General features: G+C 40.3%; 12 non-coding genes across 12 annotated transcripts; all 12 read left to right on the plus strand.

The window, feature by feature from the left end:
- The first annotated feature begins 489 nt into the window (after positions 1–489).
- trnam-cau lies at positions 490–562 on the plus strand. The gene has a single exon. It is a non-coding gene; the product is annotated as a tRNA-Met (tRNA).
- A 282-nt stretch (positions 563–844) lies between these two features.
- Positions 845–917, plus strand: trnam-cau. The gene has a single exon. It is a non-coding gene; the product is annotated as a tRNA-Met (tRNA).
- Positions 918–1,194: 277 nt separating this feature from the next.
- trnam-cau lies at positions 1,195–1,267 on the plus strand. The gene has a single exon. It is a non-coding gene; the product is annotated as a tRNA-Met (tRNA).
- A 620-nt stretch (positions 1,268–1,887) lies between these two features.
- On the plus strand, positions 1,888–1,960 carry trnam-cau. Its single transcript has one exon. It is a non-coding gene; the product is annotated as a tRNA-Met (tRNA).
- A 282-nt stretch (positions 1,961–2,242) lies between these two features.
- On the plus strand, positions 2,243–2,315 carry trnam-cau. Its single transcript has one exon. It is a non-coding gene; the product is annotated as a tRNA-Met (tRNA).
- A 279-nt stretch (positions 2,316–2,594) lies between these two features.
- On the plus strand, positions 2,595–2,667 carry trnam-cau. Its single transcript has one exon. It is a non-coding gene; the product is annotated as a tRNA-Met (tRNA).
- Positions 2,668–2,945: 278 nt separating this feature from the next.
- Positions 2,946–3,018, plus strand: trnam-cau. The gene has a single exon. It is a non-coding gene; the product is annotated as a tRNA-Met (tRNA).
- Positions 3,019–3,637: 619 nt separating this feature from the next.
- Positions 3,638–3,710, plus strand: trnam-cau. The gene has a single exon. It is a non-coding gene; the product is annotated as a tRNA-Met (tRNA).
- Positions 3,711–4,687: 977 nt separating this feature from the next.
- Positions 4,688–4,760, plus strand: trnam-cau. The gene has a single exon. It is a non-coding gene; the product is annotated as a tRNA-Met (tRNA).
- Positions 4,761–5,373: 613 nt separating this feature from the next.
- Positions 5,374–5,446, plus strand: trnam-cau. The gene has a single exon. It is a non-coding gene; the product is annotated as a tRNA-Met (tRNA).
- A 629-nt stretch (positions 5,447–6,075) lies between these two features.
- On the plus strand, positions 6,076–6,148 carry trnam-cau. The gene has a single exon. It is a non-coding gene; the product is annotated as a tRNA-Met (tRNA).
- A 972-nt stretch (positions 6,149–7,120) lies between these two features.
- Positions 7,121–7,193, plus strand: trnam-cau. Its single transcript has one exon. It is a non-coding gene; the product is annotated as a tRNA-Met (tRNA).
- The last annotated feature ends 6,264 nt before the right edge of the window (positions 7,194–13,457 follow it).

Consider the following 13,457-nt stretch of genomic DNA (forward strand, 5'->3'; position numbering starts at 1 on the left):
AGAATGAAATCAATCTTTTTTTCTCAGGAGTTGTCGAATTTCAGACGATACATAGATTTTGGCACGGTGGTTTCAACATCACTGTCAAAATCTGAAGTCGGTATCGATATTTTTTTCTTCATTTTGGATATTTTTGCAAGAATGGCCTCGTTAGCGCAGTAGGTAGCGCGTTAGTCTCATAATCCTAAGGTCGTGAGTTCGATCCTCACACGGGGCAGCAAACCTTTCAAAAAGACAGTGTTGGCTGAAAAGGAATTGACTGTTGTTTTGGACTTTCACACAATACATACTTTTGTCAAGGTGGATACCACATCGTAAGGTCCATATCGATATGTATTACTTTAGATTGAAATCAATCTTTTTTTCTCAGGAGTTGTCGAATTTCAGACCAGACATACATTTTGGCACGATGGTTTCTACATCACTGTAAAAATCTGAAGTTCGGGAATCGATATTTTTTTCTTCATTTTGGATATTTTTATAAGAAGGGCCTCGTTAGCGCAGTAGGTAGCGCGTCAGTCTCATAATCTGAAGGTCGTGAGTTCGATCCTCACACGGGGCAGCAAAGCTTTCAAAAAGACAGTGTTGGCTCAAGATGAAGTGAAAATGAATACACTGTTATTTTGTACTTTCACACAATACACACTTTTGTCAAGGTGGATACCACATCGTAAGGTCCATATCAATATGTATTACTTTAGAATGAAATCAATCTTTTTTCTCAGGGGTTGTCGAATTTCAGACGATACATACATTTTGGCACGGTGGTTTCAACATCACTGTAAAAATCTGAAGTTCGGGAATTGATATTTTTTTCTTCATTTTGGATATTTTTATAAGAAGGGCCTCGTTAGCGCAGTAGGTAGCGCGTCAGTCTCATAATCTGAAGGTCGTGAGTTCGATCCTCACACGGGGCAGCAAAGCTTTTAAAAAGACAGTGTTGGCTGAAGGTGAAAATGAATTCACTGCTGTTTTGGACATTCACACAATACATACTTTTGTCAAGGTGGATACCACATCGTAAGGTCCATATCGATATGTATTACTTTAGATTGAAATCAATCTTTTTTTCTCAGGAGTTGTCGAATTTCAGACCAGACATACATTTTGGCACGATGGTTTCTACATCACTGTAAAAATCTGACGTTCGGTATCGATATTTTTTTCTTCTTTTTGGATATTTTTACAAGAATGGCCTCGTTAGCGCAGTAGGTAGCGCGTCAGTCTCATAATCTGAAGGTCGTGAGTTCGATCCTCACACGGGGCAGCAAAGCTTTTAAAAAGACAGTGTTGGCTGAAGGTGAAAATGAATACACTGTCGTTTTGGACTTTCACACAATACATACTTTTGTCAAGGTGGATACCACATCGGAAGGTCCACATCGATATGTATTACTTTAGAATGAAATCAATCTTTTTTCTCAGGGATTGTCGAATTTCAGACGATACATAGATTTTGGCACGGTGGTTTCAACATCACTGTCAAAATCTGAAGTCGGTATCGATATTTTTTTCTTCATTTTGGATATTTTTGCAAGAATGGCCTCGTTAGCGCAGTAGGTAGCGCGTTAGTCTCATAATCCTAAGGTCGTGAGTTCGATCCTCACACGGGGCAGCAAACCTTTCAAAAAGACAGTGTTGGCTGAAAAGGAATTGACTGTTGTTTTGGACTTTCACACAATACATACTTTTGTCAAGGTGGATACCACATCGTAAGGTCCATATCGATATGTATTACTTTAGATTGAAATCAATCTTTTTTTCTCAGGAGTTGTCGAATTTCAGACCAGACATACATTTTGGCACGATGGTTTCTACATCACTGTAAAAATCTGAAGTTCGGGAATCGATATTTTTTTCTTCATTTTGGATATTTTTATAAGAAGGGCCTCGTTAGCGCAGTAGGTAGCGCGTCAGTCTCATAATCTGAAGGTCGTGAGTTCGATCCTCACACGGGGCAGCAAAGCTTTCAAAAAGACAGTGTTGGCTCAAGATGAAGTGAAAATGAATACACTGTTATTTTGTACTTTCACACAATACACACTTTTGTCAAGGTGGATACCACATCGTAAGGTCCATATCAATATGTATTACTTTAGAATGAAATCAATCTTTTTTCTCAGGGGTTGTCGAATTTCAGACGATACATACATTTTGGCACGGTGGTTTCAACATCACTGTAAAAATCTGAAGTTCGGGAATCGATATTTTTTTCTTCATTTTGGATATTTTTGCAAGAAGGGCCTCGTTAGCGCAGTAGGTAGCGCGTCAGTCTCATAATCTGAAGGTCGTGAGTTCGATCCTCACACGGGGCAGCAAAGCTTTCAAAAAGACAGTGTTGGCTGAAGGTGAAAATGAATTCACTGTCTGTTTTGGACTTTCACACAATACATACTTTTGTCAAGGTGGATACCACATCGTAAGGTCCATATCGATATGTATTACTTTAGAATGAAATCAATCTTTTTTCTCAGGGGTTGTCGAATTTCAGACGATACATACATTTTGGCAAGGTGGTTTCAACATCACTGTAAAAATCTGAAGTTCGGGAATCGATATTTTTTTTCTTCATTTCGGATATTTTTGCAAGATTGGCCTCGTTAGCGCAGTAGGTAGCGCGTCAGTCTCATAATCTGAAGGTCGTGAGTTCGATCCTCACACGGGGCAGCAAACCTTTCAAAAAGACAGTGTTGGCTGAAGGTGAAAATGAATTCACTGTTGTTTTGGACTTTCACACAATACATACTTTTGTCAAGGTGGATACCACATCGGAAGGTACACATCGATATGTATTACTTTAGAATGAAATCAATCTTTTTGTCTCAGGGGTTGTCGAATTTCAGACGATACATACATTTTGGCACGGTGGTTTCAACATCACTGTAAAAATCTGACGTTCGGGAATCGATATTTTTTTCTTTATTTTGGATATTTTTGCAAGAATGGCCTCGTTAGCGCAGTAGGTAGCGCGTCAGTCTCATAATCTGAAGGTCGTGAGTTCGATCCTCACACGGGGCAGCAAACCTTTCAAAAAGACAGTGTTGGCTGAAAAGGAATTCACTGTTGTTTTGGACTTTCACACAATACATACTTTTGTCAAGGTGGATACCACATCGTAAGGTCCATATCGATATGTATTACTTTAGAATGAAATCAATCTTTTTTCTCAGGGGTTGTCGAATTTCAGACGATACATACATTTTGGCACGGTGGTTTCAACATCACTGTAAAAATCTGACGTTCGGTAGTGATATTTTTTTCTTCATTTTGGATATTTTGGCAAAAAGGGCCTCGTTAGCGCGGTAGGTAGTGCGTCAATATCATAATCTGAAGGTCATGAGTTCGATCCTCACACGGGGCAGCAAAGCTTTTAAAAAGACAGTGTTGGCTGAAGTGAAAATGAATTCACTGTCGTTTTGGACTTTCAAACAATACATACTTTTGTCAAGGTGGATACCACATCGTAAGGTCCATATCGATATGTATTACTTTAGAATGAAATCAATCTTTTTTCTCAGGGGTTGTCGAATTTCAGACGATACATACATTTTGGCACGGTGGTTTCAACATCACTGTAAAAATCTGACGTTCGGGAATCGATATTTTTTTCTTTATTTTGGATATTTTTGCAAGAATGGCCTCGTTAGCGCAGTAGGTAGCGCGTCAGTCTCATAATCTGAAGGTCGTGAGTTCGATCCTCACACGGGGCAGCAAAGCTTTAAAAAGACAGTGTTGGCTGAAGGTGAAAATGAATTCACTGTTTTTGGACTTTCACACAATACACACTTTTGTCAAGGTGGATACCACATCGTAAGGTCCATATCGATATGTATTACTTTAGAATGAACTCAATCTTTTTTTCTCAGGAGTTGTCGAATTTCAGACCATACAAACATTTTGGCACGGTGGTTTCAACATCACTGTAAAAATCTGATGTTCGGTATCGATATTTGTTTTTCTTCTTTTTGGATATTTTTACAATAATGGCCTCGTTAGCGCAGTAGGTAGCGCGTCGGTCTCATAATCTGAAGGTCGTGAGTTCGATCCGCACACGGGGCAGCAAAGCTTTTAAAAAGACAGTGTTGGCTGAAGGTGAAAATGAATACTCTGTTATTTTGTACTTTCACACAATACATACTTTTGTCAAGGTGGATACCACATCGTAAGGTCCATATCGATATGTATTACTTTAGAATGAACTCAATATTTTTTTCTCAGGAGTTCACAACCGAAAAATACTTATTTGGCCAATATTGGAGCACTGAAGTCCCGGTCTCCAACTTGCTATATAGACGTGTACTAGTAGCTAGCTAGCTAAAAAAAATAAGACCGACATGTTGTATAGAAAATGCTTTGTTTTTAGCGTACCACTTGGCAGTTATGTACATATTGTTGTTCTATTCCTTTTGCTTATTTTCTGAATAACTGTAAGATGTAAATATTGTGTCGTTCCTGGAAGCTGTTGCCGTAGTGATAACCAAAAGATACCTGTGTTGTCAAGGTGGATACCACATCGTAAGGTCCATATCGATATGTATTACTTTAGAATGAAATCAATCTTTTTTTCTCAGGGGTTGTCGAATTTCAGACGATACATACATTTTGGCACGGTGGTTTCAACATCACTGTCAAAATCTGAAGTCGGTATCGATATTTTTTTCTTCATTTTGGATATTTTACAAGAAGGGCCTCGTTAGCGCAGTAGGTAGCGCGTCAGTCTCATAATCTGAAGGTCGTGAGTTCGATCCTCACACGGGGCAGCAAACCTTTCAAAAAGACAGTGTTGGCTGAAAATGAATACACTGTCTGTTTTGGACTTTCACACAATACATACTTTTGTCAAGGTGGATACCACATCGTAAGGTCCATATCGATATGTATTACTTTAGAATGAAATCAATCTTTTTTCTCAGGGGTTGTCGAATTTCAGACGATACATAGATTTTGGCACGGTGGTTTCAACATCACTGTCAAAATCTGAAGTCGGTATCGATATTTTTTTCTTCATTTTGGATATTTTTGCAAGAATGGCCTCGTTAGCGCAGTAGGTAGCGCGTTAGTCTCATAATCCTAAGGTCGTGAGTTCGATCCACACACGGGGCAGCAAACCTTTCAAAAAGACAGTGTTGGCTGAAAAGGAATTCACTGTTGTTTTGGACTTTCACACAATACATACTTTTGTCAAGGTGGATACCACATCGTAAGGTCCATATCGATATGTATTACTTTAGAATGAAATCAATCTTTTTTCTCAGGGGTTGTCGAATTTCAGACGATACATACATTTTGGCACGGTGGTTTTAACATCACTGTAAAAATCTGCCGTTCGGGAATCTATATTTTTTTCTTCATTTTGGATATTTTACAAGAAGGGCCTCGTTAGCGCAGTAGGTAGCGCGTCAGTCTCATAATCTGAAGGTCGTGAGTTCGACCCTCACACGGGGCAGCAAACCTTTCAAAAAGACAGTGTTGGCTGAAGGTGAAAATGAATTCACTGCTGTTTTGGACATTCACACAATACATACTTTTGTCAAGGTGGATACCACATCGTAAGGTCCATATCGATATGTATTACTTTAGATTGAAATCAATCTTTTTTTCTCAGGAGTTGTCGAATTTCAGACCAGACATACATTTTGGCACGATGGTTTCAACATCACTGTAAAAATCTGACGTTCGGTATCGATATTTTTTTCTTTATTTTGGATATTTTTGCAAGAATGGCCTCGTTAGCGCAGTAGGTAGCGCGTTAGTCTCATAATCTGAAGGTCGTGAGTTCGATCCTCACACGGGGCAGCAAACCTTTCAAAAAGACAGTGTTGGCTGAAAAAGAAAATGAATTCACTGTTGTTTTGGACTTTCACACAATACATACTTTTGTCAAGGTGGATACCACATCGTAAGGTCCATATCGATATGTATTACTTTAGAATGAAATCAATCTTTTTTCTCAGGGGTTGTCGAATTTCAGACGATACATACATTTTGGCACGGTGGTTTCAACATCACTGTAAAAATCTGCCGTTCGGGAATGATATATTTTTTTTCTTCATTTTGGATATTTTTACAAGAAGGGCCTCGTTAGCGCAGTAGGTAGCGCGTCAGTCTCATAATCTGAAGGTCGTGAGTTCGATCCTCACACGGGGCAGCAAAACTTTCAAAAAGACAGTGTTGGCTGAAGGTGAAAATGAATTCACTGTGTTTTGGACTTTCACACAATACATACTTTTGTCAAGGTGGATACCACATCGTAAGGTCCATATCGATATGTATTACTTTAGATTGAAATCAATCTTTTTTCTCAGGAGTTGTCGAATTTCAGACCAGACATACATTTTGGCACGATGGTTTCAACATCACTGTAAAAATCTGACGTTCGGTATCGATATTTTTTTTCTTCATTTTGGATATTTTTACAAGAATGGCCTCGTTAGCGCAGTAGGTAGCGCGTTAGTCTCATAATCTGAAGGTCGTGAGTTCGATCCACACACGGGGCAGCAAACCTTTCAAAAAGACAGTGTTGGCTGAAAAGGAATTGCACTGTGTTTTGGACTTTCACACAATACATACTTTTGTCAAGGTGGATACCACATCGTAAGGTCCATATCGATATGTATTACTTTAGAATGAAATCAATCTTTTTTTTTCTCAGGGGTTGTCGAATTTCAGACGATACATACATTTTGGCACGGTGGTTTCAACATCACTGTAAAAATCTGACGTTCGGTAGTGATATTTTTTTCTTCATTTTGGATATTTTGGCAAAAAGGGCCTCGTTAGCGCGGTAGGTAGTGCGTCAATATCATAATCTGAAGGTCATGAGTTCGATCCTCACACGGGGCAGCAAAGCTTTCAAAAAGACAGTGTTGGCTGAAGATGAAATGAATTCACTGTTGTTTTGGACTTTCAAACAATACATACTTTTGTCAAGGTGGATACCACATCGTAAGGTCCATATCGATATGTATTACTTTAGAATGAAATCAATCTTTTTTCTCAGGGGTTGTCGAATTTCAGACGATACATACATTTTGGCACGGTGGTTTCAACATCACTGTAAAAATCTGAAGTTCGGGAATCGATATTTTTTTTCTTCATTTCGGATATTTTTGCAAGATTGGCCTCGTTAGCGCAGTCGGTAGCGCGTCAGTCTCATAATCTGAAGGTTGTGAGTTCGATCCTCACACGGGGCAGCAAACCTTTCAAAAAGACAGTGTTGGCTGAAAATGAATTCACTGTTGTTTTGGACTTTCACACAATACATACTTTTGTCAAGGTGGATACCACATCGTAAGGTCCATATCGATATGTATTACTTTAGAATGAAATCAATCTTTTTTCTCAGGGGTTGTCGAATTTCAGACCATACATACATTTTGGCACGGTGGTTTCAACATCACTGTCAAAATCTGACGTTCGGTAGTGATATTTTTTTCTTCATTTTGGATATTTTGGCAAAAAGGGCCTCGTTAGCGCAGTAGGTAGTGCGTCAACATCATAATCTGAAGGTCATGAGTTCGATCCTCACACGGGGCAGCAAAGCTTTCAAAAAGACAGTGTTGGCTGAAGATGAAGTGAAAATGAATTCACTGTCATTTTGGACTTTCAAACAATACATACTTTTGTCAAGGTGGATACCACATCGTAAGGTCCATATCGATATGTATTACTTTAGAATGAAATCAATCTTTTTTCTCAGGGGTTGTCGAATTTCAGATCAGACATACATTTTGGCACGGTGGTTTCAACATCACTGTAAAAATCTGACGTTCGGTATCAATATTTTTTTTTCTTCTTTTTGGATATTTTTTCAAGAAGGGCCTTGTTAGCGCAGTAGGTAGAGCGTCAGTCTCATAATCTGAAGGTTGTGAGTTCGATCCTCACACGGGGCAGCAAAACTTTCAAAAGACAGTGTTGGCTCAAGATTAAGTGAAAATGAATTCACTGTTATTTTGTACTTTCACACAATACACACTTTTGTCAAGGTGGATACCACATCGTAAGGTCCATATCGATATGTATTACTTTAGAATGAAATCAATCTTTTTTTCTCAGGGGTTGTCGAATTTCAGACCAGACATACATTTTGGCACGATGGTTTCAACATCACTGTAAAAATCTGACGTTCGGTATCGATATTTTTTTTTCTTCTTTTTGGATATTTTTACAATAATGGCCTTGTTAGCGCATTAGGTAGCGCGTTAGTCTCATAATCCTAAGGTCGTGAGTTCGATCCACACACGGGGCAGCAAACCTTTCAAAAAGACAGTGTTGGCTGAAAAGGAATTCACTGTCGTTTTGGACTTTCACACAATACATACTTTTGTCAAGGTGGATACCACATCGTAAGGTCCATATCGATATGTATTACTTTAGAATGAAATCAATCTTTTTTTCTCAGGGGTTGTCGAATTTCAGACCATACATACATTTTGGCACGGTGGTTTCAACATCACTGTAAAAATCTGACGTTCGGTAGTGATATTTTTTTCTTCATTTTGGATATTTTGGCAAAAAGGGCCTCGTTAGCGCAGTTGGTAGCGCGTCAGTCTCATAATCTGAAGGTCTTGAGTTCGATCCTCACACGGGGCAGCAAAACTTTTAAAAAGACAGTGTTGGCTTTTTGTACTTTCACACAATACATACTTTTGTCAAGGTGGATACCACATCGTAAGGTCCATATCGATATGTATTACTTTAGAATGAAATCAATCTTTTTTTCTCAGGGATTGTCGAATTTCAGACGATACATACATTTTGGCACGGTGGTTTCAACATCACTGTCAAAATCTGAAGTCGGTATCGATATTTTTTTCTTCATTTTGGATATTTTACAAGAAGGGCCTCGTTAGCGCAGTAGGTAGCGCGTCAGTCTCATAATCTGAAGGTCGTGATTTCGATCCTCACATGGGGCAGCAAAGCTTTTAAAAAGACAGTGTTGCCTGAAGGTGAAAATGAATACACTGTCGTTTTGGACTTTCACACAATACATACTTTTGTCAAGGTGGATACCACATCGTAAGGTCCATATCGATATGTATTACTTTAGAATGAAATCAATCTTTTTTCTCAGGGATTGTCGAATTTCAGACGATACATACATTTTGGCACGGTGGTTTCAACATCACTGTCAAAATCTGAAGTCGGTATCGATATTTTTTTCCTTCATTTTGGATATTTTACAAGAAGGGCCTCGTTAGCGCAGTAGGTAGCGCGTCAGTCTCATAATCTGAAGGTCGTGATTTCGATCCTCACATGGGGCAGCAAAGCTTTTAAAAAGACAGTGTTGCCTGAAGGTGAAAATGAATACACTGTCGTTTTGGACTTTCACACAATACATACTTTTGTCAAGGTGGATACCACATCGTAAGGTCCATATCGATATGTATTACTTTAGATTGAAATCAATCTTTTTTCTCAGGAGTTGTCGAATTTCAGACCAGACATACATTTTGGCACGATGGTTTCAACATCACTGTAAAAATCTGACGTTCGGTATCGATATTTTTCTTTCTTCTTTTTGGATATTTTTACAAGAATGGCCTCGTTAGCGCAGTAGGTAGCGTGTCAGTCTCATAATCTGAAGGTCTTTGGCCAGCTCTCCCGCTATCTCTCTCTGAATGACCTTCTTGATCCAAATCAGTCAGGTTTCAAGACTAGTCATTCAACTGAGACTGCTCTCCTCTGTATCACGGAGGCGCTCCGCACTGCTAAAGCTAACTCTCTCTCCTCTGCTCTCATCCTTCTAGATCTATCGGCTGCCTTCGATACTGTGAACCATCAGATCCTCCTCTCCACCCTCTCCGAGTTGGGCATCTCCGGCGCGGCCCACGCTTGGATTGCGTCCTACCTGACAGGTCGCTCCTACCAGGTGGCGTGGCGAGAATCTGTCTCCTCACCACGCGCTCTCACCACTGGTGTCCCCCAGGGCTCTGTTCTTGGCCCTCTCCTATTCTCGCTATACACCAAGTCACTTGGCTCTGTCATAACCTCACATGGTCTCTCTTATCATTGCTATGCAGACGACACACAATTAATCTTCTCCTTTCCCCCTTCTGATGACCAGGTGGCGAATCGCATCTCTGCATGTCTGGCAGACATATCAGTGTGGATGACTGATCACCACCTCAAGCTGAACCTCGGCAAGACGGAGCTGCTCTTCCTCCCAGGGGGAAGGACTGCCCGTTCCATGATCTCGCCATCACGGTTGACAACTCCATTGTGTCCTTTCCCAGAGCGCCAAGAACCTTGGCGTGATCCTGGACAACACCCTGTCGTTCTCAACCAACATCAAGGCGGTGGCCCGTTCCTGTAGGTTCATGCTCTACAACATCCGCAGAGTACGACCCTGCCTCACAACAGGAAGCGGCGCAGGTCCTAATCCAGGCACTTGTCATCTCCCGTCTGGATTACTGCAACTCGCTGTTGGCTGGGCTCCCTGCCTGTGCCATTAAACCCCTTCAACTCATCCAGAACGCCGCAGCCCGTCTGGTGTTCAACCTTCCCAAGTTCTCTCACGTCACCCCGCTCCTCCGTTCTTCCACTGGCTTCCAGTTGAAGCTCGCATCCGCTACAAGACCATGGTTTGCCTACGGAGCTGTGAGGGGAACGGCACCTCAGTACCTCCAGGCTCTGATCAGGCCCTACACCCAAACAAGGGCACTGCGTTCATCCACCTCTGGCCTTCGCCTCCCTACCACTGAGGAAGTACAGCTCCCGCTCAGCCCAGTCAAAACTGTTCGCTGCCCTGGCCCCCCAATGGTGGAACAAACTCCCTCACGACGCCAGGACAGCGGAGTCAATCACCACCTTCCGGAGACACCTGAAACCCCACCTCTTTAAGGAATACCTAGGATAGGATAAGTAATCCCTCTCACCCCCCCTTAAGTTTTAGATGCACTATTGTAAAGTGACTGTTCCACTGGATGTCATAAGGTGAATGCACCAATTTGTAAGTCGCTCTGGGTAAGAGCGTCTGCTAAATGACTTACATGTAAATGTAAAAAATGTCTTGAGTTCGATCCTCACACGGGGCAGCAAAAATTTCAAAAAGACAGTGTTTGGTGAAAATGAATTCACTGTTGTTTTGGACTTTCACACAATACATACTTTTGTCAAGGTGGATACCACATCGTAAGGTCCATATCGATATGTATTACTTTAGAATGAAATCAATCTTTTTTCTCAGGGGTTGTCGAATTTCAGACGATACATACATTTTGGCACGGTGGTTTTAACATCACTGTAAAAATCTGCCGTTCGGGAATCGATATTTTTTTCTTCATTTTGGATGTTTTACAAGAAGGGCCTCGTTAGCGCAGTAGGTAGCGCGTCAGTCTCATAATCTGAAGGTTGTGAGTTTGATCCTCACACGGGGCAGCAAACCTTTCAAAAACACAGTGTTGGCTGAAAAGGAATTGACTGTCATTTTGGACTTTCACACAATACATACTTTTGTCAAGGTGGATACCACATCGTAAGGTCCATATCGATATGTATTACTTTAGAATGAAATCAATCTTTTTTTCTCAGGAGTTGTCGAATTTCAGACGATACATACATTTTGGCACGGTGGTTTCAACATCACTGTCAAAATCTGAAGTCGGTATCGATATTTTTTTCTTCATTTTGGCAATTTTTGCAAGAATGGCCTCGTTAGCGCAGTAGGTAGCGCGTTACTCTCATAATCCTAAAGTCGTGAGTTTGATCCACACATGGGGCAGCAAACCTTTCAAAAAGACAGTGTTGGCTGAAAAGGAATTCACTGTTGCTTTGGACTTTCACACAATACATACTTTTGTCAAGGTGGATACCACATCGTAAGGTCCATATCGATATGTATTACTTTAGAATGAAATCAATCTTTTTTCTCAGGGGTTGTCGAATTTCAGACGATACATACATTTTGGCACGGTGGTTGTAACATAACTGTAAAAATCTGCCGTTCGGGAATCTATATTTTTTTCTTCATTTTGGATATTTCACAAGAAGGGCCTCGTTAGCGCAGTAGGTAACGCGTCAGTCTCATAATCTGAAGGTCGTGAGTTCGATCCTCACAAGGGTCAGCAAAGCTTTTAAAAAGACAGTGTTGGCTGAAGGTGAAAATGAATACACTGTCGTTTTGGACTTTCACACAATACATACTTTTGTCAAGGTGGATACCACATCGGAAGGTCCACATCGATATGTATTACTTTAGAATGAAATCAATCTTTTTTTCTCAGGGATTGTCGAATTTCAGACGATACATACATTTTGGCACGGTGGTTGTAACATCACTGTAAAAATCTGCCGTTCGGGAATCTATATTTTTTTCTTCATTTTGGATATTTTACAAGAAGGGCCTCGTTAGCGCAGTAGGTAGCGCGTCAGTCTCATAATCTGAAGGTCGTGAGTTCGATCCTCACACGGGCCAGCAAACCTTTCAAAAACACAGTGTTGGCTGAAAAGGAATTCACTGTTATTTTGTACTTTCACACAATACACACTTTTGTCAAGGTGGATACCACATCGTAAGGTCCATATCGATATTTATTACTTTAGAATGAAATCAATCTTTTTTTATCAGGGGTTGTCGAATTTCAGACCATACATACATTTTGGCACGGTGGTTTCAACATCACTGTAAAAATCTGAAGTTCGGTATCAATATTTTTTCTTCTTCTTTTTGGAAATTTTTACAAGAAGGGCCTCGTTAGCGCAGTAGGTAGCGCGTCAGTCTCATAATCTGAAGGTCGTGAGTTCGATCCTCACAAGGGGCAGCAAAGCTTTTAAAAAGACAGTGTTGGCTGAAGGTGAAAATGAATAGACTGTCGTTTTGGACTTTCACACAATACATACTTTTGTCAAGGTGGATACCACATCGTAAGGTCCATATCGATATGTATTACTTTAGAATTAAATCAATCTTTTTTCTCAGGGAAATTTCAATCATACATACATTTTTTCTGTAGCTCAGGGTAGAGCATGGCGCTTGTTCAGGACCATTCCCCGGGACCATTTTGTAGACGGTGGTTTCAACATCACATATAAAATATTATTACATACATTTTGGCACGGTGGTTTCAACATCACTGTCAAAATCTGAAGTTTTCGATATTTTTTCTTCATTTTGGATATTTTTGCAAGAATGGCCTCGTTAGCGCAGTAGGTAGCGCATTAGTCTCATAATCCTAAGGTCGTGAGTTCGATCCTCACACGGGGCAGCAAACTTTTCAAAAAGACAGTGTTGGCTGAAAAGGAATTCACTGTTGTTTTGGACTTTCACACAATACATACTTTTGTCAAGGTGGATACCACATCGTAAGGTCCATATCGATATGTATTACTTTAGAATGAAATCAATCTTTTTTTCTCAGGGGTTGTCGAATTTCAGACAATACATACATTTTGGCACGGTGGTTTTAACATCACTGTAAAAATCTGCCGTTCGGGAATCTATATTTTTTTCTTCATTT

Source organism: Oncorhynchus gorbuscha, unplaced genomic scaffold (assembly GCF_021184085.1).
Source record: "Oncorhynchus gorbuscha isolate QuinsamMale2020 ecotype Even-year unplaced genomic scaffold, OgorEven_v1.0 Un_scaffold_1096, whole genome shotgun sequence".
Taxonomy (NCBI): Eukaryota; Metazoa; Chordata; class Actinopteri; order Salmoniformes; family Salmonidae; genus Oncorhynchus; species Oncorhynchus gorbuscha.